Below are 8,035 nucleotides of genomic sequence, written 5' to 3'. Positions count from 1 at the left end.
ACTGAGCGGAAGGATTCTCAAGTGCGCCTGCACATGACTATACCCTCCACCTAATTTCTTATGTGTACTTAATCCGGGTTAGGATTTGTCCATAATGTATCACTTGTAACAGAACCACACAAGTAACAGAACCAAAGAATCACACATGTAACAAAAATTAAAATAAAAACAATAATTAGAAATAACCATTCCTTTGGAAACAATAAAAAGATGATCCCCAGTGAAGTCGCCATTTTTCTGTCGCGGGCGAAAAACCGTTTTGTTCCTCTTTTTTGTGGGATGAGACACCTGATGCCTTCTTTGGGCTCGAGTGCTCATAAAAATGATTTTTCTTTTATTTCGACCAAACTTTTTATTATTTCCAAAGGAGGAAAAGGAAAAAAGCTGCAATAACCTAAAAGTGGGGGGAGATCTTGGGTAAGAGGGTTGGTTATACGAAGGGAAGGTATTAGCACCCAACGTATCTGTAGTACTCTACAGGGTTCTTTATTGTTTTTCATTCTATGTTACGGTGGAGGTTCTGTTGTGAAATAGGTGGGACCTAAGGTGTCTGTTTGATTATGCTCGCAAAGATCATCGCGATCCTCTGCATACATATCCCTTAGAGGGAATCAGAGCATCTGTAGCTCGGGGTCTACGGGTGCTAAGGTTTGAATGGTTTTTTTTGTTTTGTTTTGCTCGCCAAGGATCGACCTTGTGCCTACGTATTCTCAAAGGGATGTTGAGAAAGTCAGAGCAATCGTAGTTCCCACTTATGCTAGTGGAAGCAAAGGAAAATAGACAAATGTCGTCTAAATGCTAGATGTATCTAATCTATATCATCACATACATCTGTTTGATTTTGTTTGTTTAACCAGCCTTGTGGCAAAAACTTTCAATGAAGTCAGCCTTGTGACAAAAAGTTTTGATTAATCAGCCAGCCTCGTGGCAAAAGTTTCAATGAAGTCAGCCTTGTGACAAAAACTTTGATTAATCATCCAGTACGGTGGTAAAACAGTTTGATTTGATTAGCCAGACTTGTGGCAAAAAGTTTGATTGATTAGCCAGACTTGTGGCAAAAAAGTTTGATTGATTGATTGTTTGTGATGATATATAAGAGATACTCCTAGCATAGAGATGAAAAATGTCTAATCTCCTAGGGTATTTGGTTTTGGATATTGGGGGATGCTTATAAGAAGCCCGTGGGTCCTTGTACGAAGCCCAAGAGAAGGCTATCCGAGGGTCCTTGCATTGTAAGCCCAAGAGGAGGCTATGGGAGGGACAATCCAGGGTCCTTGCATTGTAAGCCCAAGAGGAGGCTATGGGAGGGTCACTCGTTTGTACAAAGCCCAAGGGGAGGCATGGTATAGTTGGTTTGAGCTCTTAGAGCGATTTCACCGGGAAACCATACTCTATGTCCTAACCTAAACTAGTGGAGATTCTTTGCACAAAGCCCAATAGGAGGCTATGGGGAACCTAGTGTTGTACTAAGTTGAACAAGTATATATAACACAAACACACATATGAACAAGTACGAACAAATATGCACAAGTACATGAACAAATATGAACAGTTACAAAGTGTGTGTATATAATGGAGTTTATGAAGGAAATATACCTGTAAGCATGATCCATTTGTATACACAGGGCTCGGGACTCATACTCGGGGAGAGGTCCAGTTGAGTTTATTCAAAGCTATACAAACAGGTATTTACAAAGGGGCTTGGGACTTATACCTACATGGAGGCCCATGGTATTTTTGGGAAGATTTAAAGAAACCTTCATTTTTGGTTTGTTATTCAAAGTTAAAAAACAGATTGAGATATGTACAAAAGGTGTATGTACAAAAAGGCGTACAATGAAATACCTAATTTCATGTACTGGAGTGGGTATGTACAAAAGGGCTTGGGGCTTATACCTACATGGAGGCCCATGGTATATTGAAAAGTTTTGTTTCTTTGGAGTTTTGTTGCTTTGAAAATGATTTGAAAATTGTTTGAAAATTGTTTATTTTGAAGAAGTTTTATTGTTTTTTAAAAAAAATGTTTTGAAAACGGTAAGAAAAGAAATGAAATGGGACTTACACTCTCTAATATTCGAGAGGCCCCACTGTTTTGAAAAACAATGGATGATTTGAAAGTGAATTGATTACTGTTGTGAAAACAGTTGATTGAGTTTTAGGCTTACCTCGAAGAATGAGAAAATTGGATTTCTGAGTTTGAGGTGTTACCGTGATCCTCAAGTAATGTGCTTGGAATAAATTAGGATCTCAACAGATATTAAGCATCCTTACCAGCAGAAAAGATTGTCGAATAAGCTCACAGTTTTCAGCATTCCATGATCATCCAGTAATTGTTTATGGAATTCTACAGCAAATGGAAGACCAAACAAAACAGACAGATCCAAAAGACAACAGAGAAATAATCTCGAAGTCTCGGATGAAGTTAGAAAATTCAAGTAAAATGTGCAACAGTAACCAATTAGAAATTTAAATGATTAACTACACAAAATAATATGAAAATATCAAATTCAAATTAATTCTAAAAGAAGATATTTTTTGTGGTTTTTTCATGAAAAGAGATAAAATAATTAGAAACACAAACTTAAATATGCATCTAATATATTTTTGTTGTTTTAATAAGAATTAAAAAAACATACTTATGAACATATGAAAATATTAAAAACATATTTTTGTCATTTTTAATAAGGATTAGAAAATAAAACTAAATCCTATATTAAATTAAAAATACTAAGTTTTATGTAAAACTATTTTCTAAAGAAAACTTAAAAGAAATAGTTAATAAAAAAAACTAAGTATTTGGGCCAGAGGGGGTGTGAAATCTGAAAGAGAGGTGTGCAGCCCAAACTGAAATAAAAAAAAGGATGGGCCGGACCGGGTCGGGTCAGGATGACCTGGATCCGCCCAACAATCTATTCCAAACATGGGTTAAAGAAACCCTAGCCAAAAGAAATGAGGCAGCGCTCATTCTCTTCTCCCTCACGTGTTCACGTTCTCATAAAAAACAAAAACAATTCTCTGCTTCTCTCTCTCACGGAACAACGACAACAACATTGAAGCTCTCTCTCAAATTCGTTAGCCCTCTCATTGAAGAACAACGAAAAAGACTCTCGGTTCTCCTCTTTCAAACGATTATCTCTCGCTCTCTCACGATAGTGAACAGCAGGAACTCGGCGGTTCCTCTCTCTCATTCATTTGCTTTTGCCGAATCAAATAGCCTTCGAAATTTCCGGCGGCCATGGGAGGAAAATCAGAAGCAAAAATCCAGGTATGCTTCTCTTTAACTCATCTTTTAATTGTTCAGTTAAACCCCAAGCTCACCACCACAGTTAATCATATTCAGACTCAAACCTAAAACTAGCAAACTGTAAATGGCTTTGTGCAATTTTATTATTGATGAATCAATTGAAATATTGGAGTTAATTCTGGTGTATTAAGCTTAGTTTATAGAGAAGATTTAGCATAATTTTCTCTGTATTTTCAGTTATAGCAAATTCAAGCTTTATGTGCTTCTGGTGATTTTTGTGTTACAGGAAAACTAAAGTTCACAGTAACTGCAATATTGAGACTGAGAGTGGAGATGGCTTACCTGCGGCTAGAAGACTTTAGCCGGATCATTGTTGCAGGTATGTGTCGATTATTTCTCCTTTGAAATTCTGCAAGCTGCTACTGCTTTGAATTAGTTGATGTTGTTGAGCAATTCTTCGTGTTTCTGAACCGTTGCAAATTCTGTTTGCTGCTGAATTTTTGCTTTGAATTGTTGCAACTGATGTTGTCCCGATTTTCTTCCTGAAAATAATCTGCAAATTAACTTGTTGTTATTGCTGAGTCGATTGGATTGCTGCAGGTTTGTCGGTGTTTTTGAATTTCATTTGTGGTAGAGAGGTTTGAAGTTGGATGATGAGGTGAAGATAAACAAACTGTAAGTTGCTATCTTTTTCCTCCTTGTGGTTTGTTGAATCGAAACCGTGTTGTTGCAACTGTTGTAATTGCAGTGTCGGTGTCGTTTAGAATTCGGTTTTGAATTGTTGTTCTCGAGTGATTTAGAACCGTAGCTTGTTCATGTTGCTACTGTTGTTGTTGCTGAATTTTGCTTGGTGAATTTGTTGTTGAATCCTTTGATTTGCTGCAGTTTAGCTTGTTGATGATGTTGTCACTTTTGAATTGTTCTTGCTTGTTGAAGAACAACTTTGAACTTGTTGCTAACAACTTTGAATTGTTGTTGTAGGCTTTTGATGAAGGTGATGCCACAACACCTCTTTTGGATATTAGGGAGACTTGAAGATGAACTTCAAGTTGGAACTCTCCACCAAGGTATGAACTACTTCTTCACCCCTTTTCAAACTATGGAACTTTTGAAAACTATGAAAAGAGAGAAAGCAAGAACTTAAGTTGCTTTTGTGTGATTTGTTGCAAAGGGGGAACTTCCTATTTATAGGCAAAGTTTAGGGATTTGTAAGGAATTAAGAAACTTGATTGGGAGGTTATAGTCATCTCAAGAATGAGAATAAGAATAAGAATATTCTTCATCATTGCAAGAGATAGAATATATTCTCTATGCAAGTGGCATGAAAAATATCTCTTTGATTCTTTTCTCTTTTTTTGACTTATTCTTTTTGATTTATTTTGTTGAACCTTTGCTAATCTCACCCCTCTTTGTTTTCTTTTTCATGTGACATGAGTATTTTGAAGAAAGCATGAAGAAGCTTGAACTTGAAGGATGAAGACTTTGAAGATTGAAGAATTCAAGAATGTCTTTGAAGTTTTATTTTTCTTTTCCTTGTAATTCCAACTTTGTATGAATGAAACTTTGTAATTCTTGAATTTTAAATAAAGTCCCTTCATTTGTAATTCATTTGTTCCATGTAAAAAAAATATCATTTGTGAATGCTTGAATTTCTTGTTAGAACTTGAATGAAGTTACTATTCTTGAATGATCTTGAATTGAATTTGAATTCCTTTTGAATGTTGAAAATTTGAATGAACCCTTTTTTGAAAGGAATTGGTAGAATATCCTTGAAGTAGTGAACTTTTGAATTTCAAGTCTTGAAACATATTATTGCATCATGAATTTGAAATGATCTTGAACTAAAATTCTTGAATCCATGATCTTGAATCATTTTTGAAATAATTTTCCAACAATGGACATTTTCTTTGCAACTTTGATGAAATTCCCATGAATGATCAAATAATTCATATGATTCAAATCTTCACCATGAGCAATCCACGGACCAAAAAAACCATGAAATAAATTCCAAGCAAATCTCTTTTAAATCACACCAATTGGCAAATGGCGCATTTAAAATGAAAATATCCACGAACATGAATTTATTTTGCAAAGAGTGAGTGATTGAATGAAGAATCCTAATTTGGTCGATTCAAAGCTTTTGAGCTTGTTGAAGTGAATCTTTGAGGACCAAATGTTGACTGTTGATCTTGAATTGAGACACAATTTCCATTGGATGTTGTCATAGGGATTATTTGAAGATGATTGAAACCTTTGATTGACTTCCTGGGGATTTTTAGGGTTTCCCAAATGTGATCCCTGATTTCAGTCCCTGATAGTTCAAAACCCTAATCTGATGATTTGAAATTTCACTGTTGATCAATCCTTGTGTAGGAGATGTCCTGAGCCAATGGATTAGGTCAAAATGATGTACTTGAGATCTTGATATCATGTCCCAAGTCATTAGGTCAAATCCTGAGCAAAAGTCAGGAGTATACTGTCTTCAGTCAAAACCCTAGTTTGGTCGATTCAAAGCTGTTGAGCTTGTTGAAGTGAATCTCTGAGGACCAAATATTGATTATTGATGAAGATAATTCTTTTGAGATGAAGGGAGAACAAAACCCTAATTGATTGTTACTTGTACTGATGAGTAATTTCCTGATTAAATCCTGCTGAGTCACAAGTAGCAAACACAAGCTATGCAATTTGTTAGAGATGCAAATGATGCATATGCAAATGATATGAGGTGGTATCTTAGGTCAAAAATTGGGGTATGACAGGTACAGGGCAACTGCGTATCGTACGCGTATAGCCCATTGGGAGTGTCCCTCATACGCGTATGACCTCATCCCATACGCGTATGGCACTGTTTCATACGCGAAACACCAGAAAACGCCCAGAACCTGCAGAATTCGTAACAGTCCAAAACCCATTCGTTTTTACTCATACCAGTCCATGATTTTGAGTCTAAAACCAGAAAAATCGCATCTAAACAGCATACGAATTCGTCCATAACCATAGTATATGATCCCATAATCAATTTCGTTCATCATACCCTAAATCCATCAGTTATTAGGGATTAACAGTCCAAATTCAATGATGAACACAGAGGAAAATTCAGAATATAGAATCAATGGATCCAATCATACTCCTAATCCATACTATCACCCATAATACGATAAAAGAGATTAAACGGAGAGTCTCCCCTTACCTCAGATAAAAATCTTGGTTCTTGGTCTCTCCCTCTACAGTTCTCCTTCACGTTCCTTGTTCCCAATTCTGTTCTTTCACGTTCTTTCTTTCTTTCCCAATTCCCAATTCTGATTATTTTATAAAAAAATAATATTAAATTAGTAAGGGCTTTACTACACCACACCCCCCTCTTCTTACTAATCTCTCACATGGCCCAAATGCCATTAACCATCATTTTCCCATTATTTTCATAAAATCCATAATAATTCCAATTATTAATTAAATATCCAATTAAATTAATAATAAAATTATACGGGTGTTACAACTCTCCCCCACTAAAAGAGTTTTCGTCCTCGAAAACATACCTTAGGTAAAGAGCTCTGGATAAGAATCCTTCATCTGACTCTCTAACTCCCAGGTAACATTTCCCTCAGCAGGTCCTCCCCAAGCCACTCTGACCAAAGCTATTTCCTTGCCGCGCAATTGCTTCAGCCTTCGATCCTCAATCCTCACAGGTAAAGTCTCAACCGTCAAGTTATCTTTCACCTGTATATCATCTACTTGGATCACATGGGACGGATCTGAAATGTATTTCCTCAACTGAGACACATGAAATACATCATGTAAATTTGCAAGCATTGGTGGTAAAGCGATACGATAAGCCACTTCTCCCACCCTTTCAGAAATTTGGAATGGTCCGATAAAACGCGGAGTCAACTTCTTCGACTTCAATGCCCGACCAATCCCTGTCGTAGGAGTAACTCTCATAAACACATGATCCCCCTCTTGAAACTCAAGTGTTTTCCTCCTCTTGTCATGATAGCTCTTCTGACGGCTCTGAGAAGCCTTCATCTTCTCTTGAATCATTTTAATCTTCTCTGTAGTCTGTTGTACAATTTCTGGACCAATCACAACACTCTCACCAGATTCGTACCAACACAACGGCGTCCTACATCTCCTACCATACAAAGCCTCAAACGGAGCCATACCGATACTCGAATGATAACTGTTGTTGTAGGTAAACTCAATCAAAGGCAGATAACTATCCCAAGTACCTCCTTTTTCTAACACACAAGCACGCAACAAATCCTCTAACGACTGAATCGTCCTCTCAGTCTGTCCATCAGTCTACGGATGATAAGCAGAACTCAGTCTCAGCTTAGTACCCAAAGCTTTCTGCAAACCTTCCCAGAACTTAGATGTAAACCTCGGATCTCTGTCTGACACGATACTTGAAGGAATACCATGAAGACTAACTATCTTCTCAATATACAACTGAGCTAGCTTCTCCATCGGATAATCCATTCTTACCGGTATAAAATGTGCAGACTTCGTCAACCTGTCTACCACGACCCAGATAGCTTCACAATTTCTGACAGTTCTCGGCAAACCCGAAACAAAATCCATTGATATACTATCCCACTTCCACTCAGGAATAAACATCGGTTGCATAAACCCAGATGGTTTCTGATGCTCAATCTTTGGCTTCTGACAAGTCAAACAAGAGTACACAAACTCAGCAATCTCCTTCTTCATTCCAGGCCACCAAAACAACTTTTTCAAATCGTGATACATCTTGGTAGCACCAGGATGAATACTCAACCCACTACGGTATCCTTC

General features: G+C 37.0%; 1 long non-coding RNA gene across 1 annotated transcript; it reads left to right on the top strand.

The window, feature by feature from the left end:
• Positions 1-2,820: 2,820 nt before the first annotated feature.
• Positions 2,821-4,811, top strand: LOC131637132 (uncharacterized). Its single transcript, XR_009294280.1, has 4 exons — positions 2,821-3,265; positions 3,531-3,623; positions 3,845-3,919; positions 4,226-4,811. It is a non-coding gene; the product is annotated as an uncharacterized LOC131637132 (long non-coding RNA).
• Positions 4,812-8,035: the final 3,224 nt, after the last annotated feature.

Source organism: Vicia villosa, unplaced genomic scaffold (assembly GCF_029867415.1).
Source record: "Vicia villosa cultivar HV-30 ecotype Madison, WI unplaced genomic scaffold, Vvil1.0 ctg.001920F_1_1, whole genome shotgun sequence".
NCBI lineage: Eukaryota > Viridiplantae > Streptophyta > Magnoliopsida > Fabales > Fabaceae > Vicia > Vicia villosa.
Note: the sequence above shows the minus strand (reverse complement) of the source record. Positions and strands in the feature narration are given on the sequence as shown.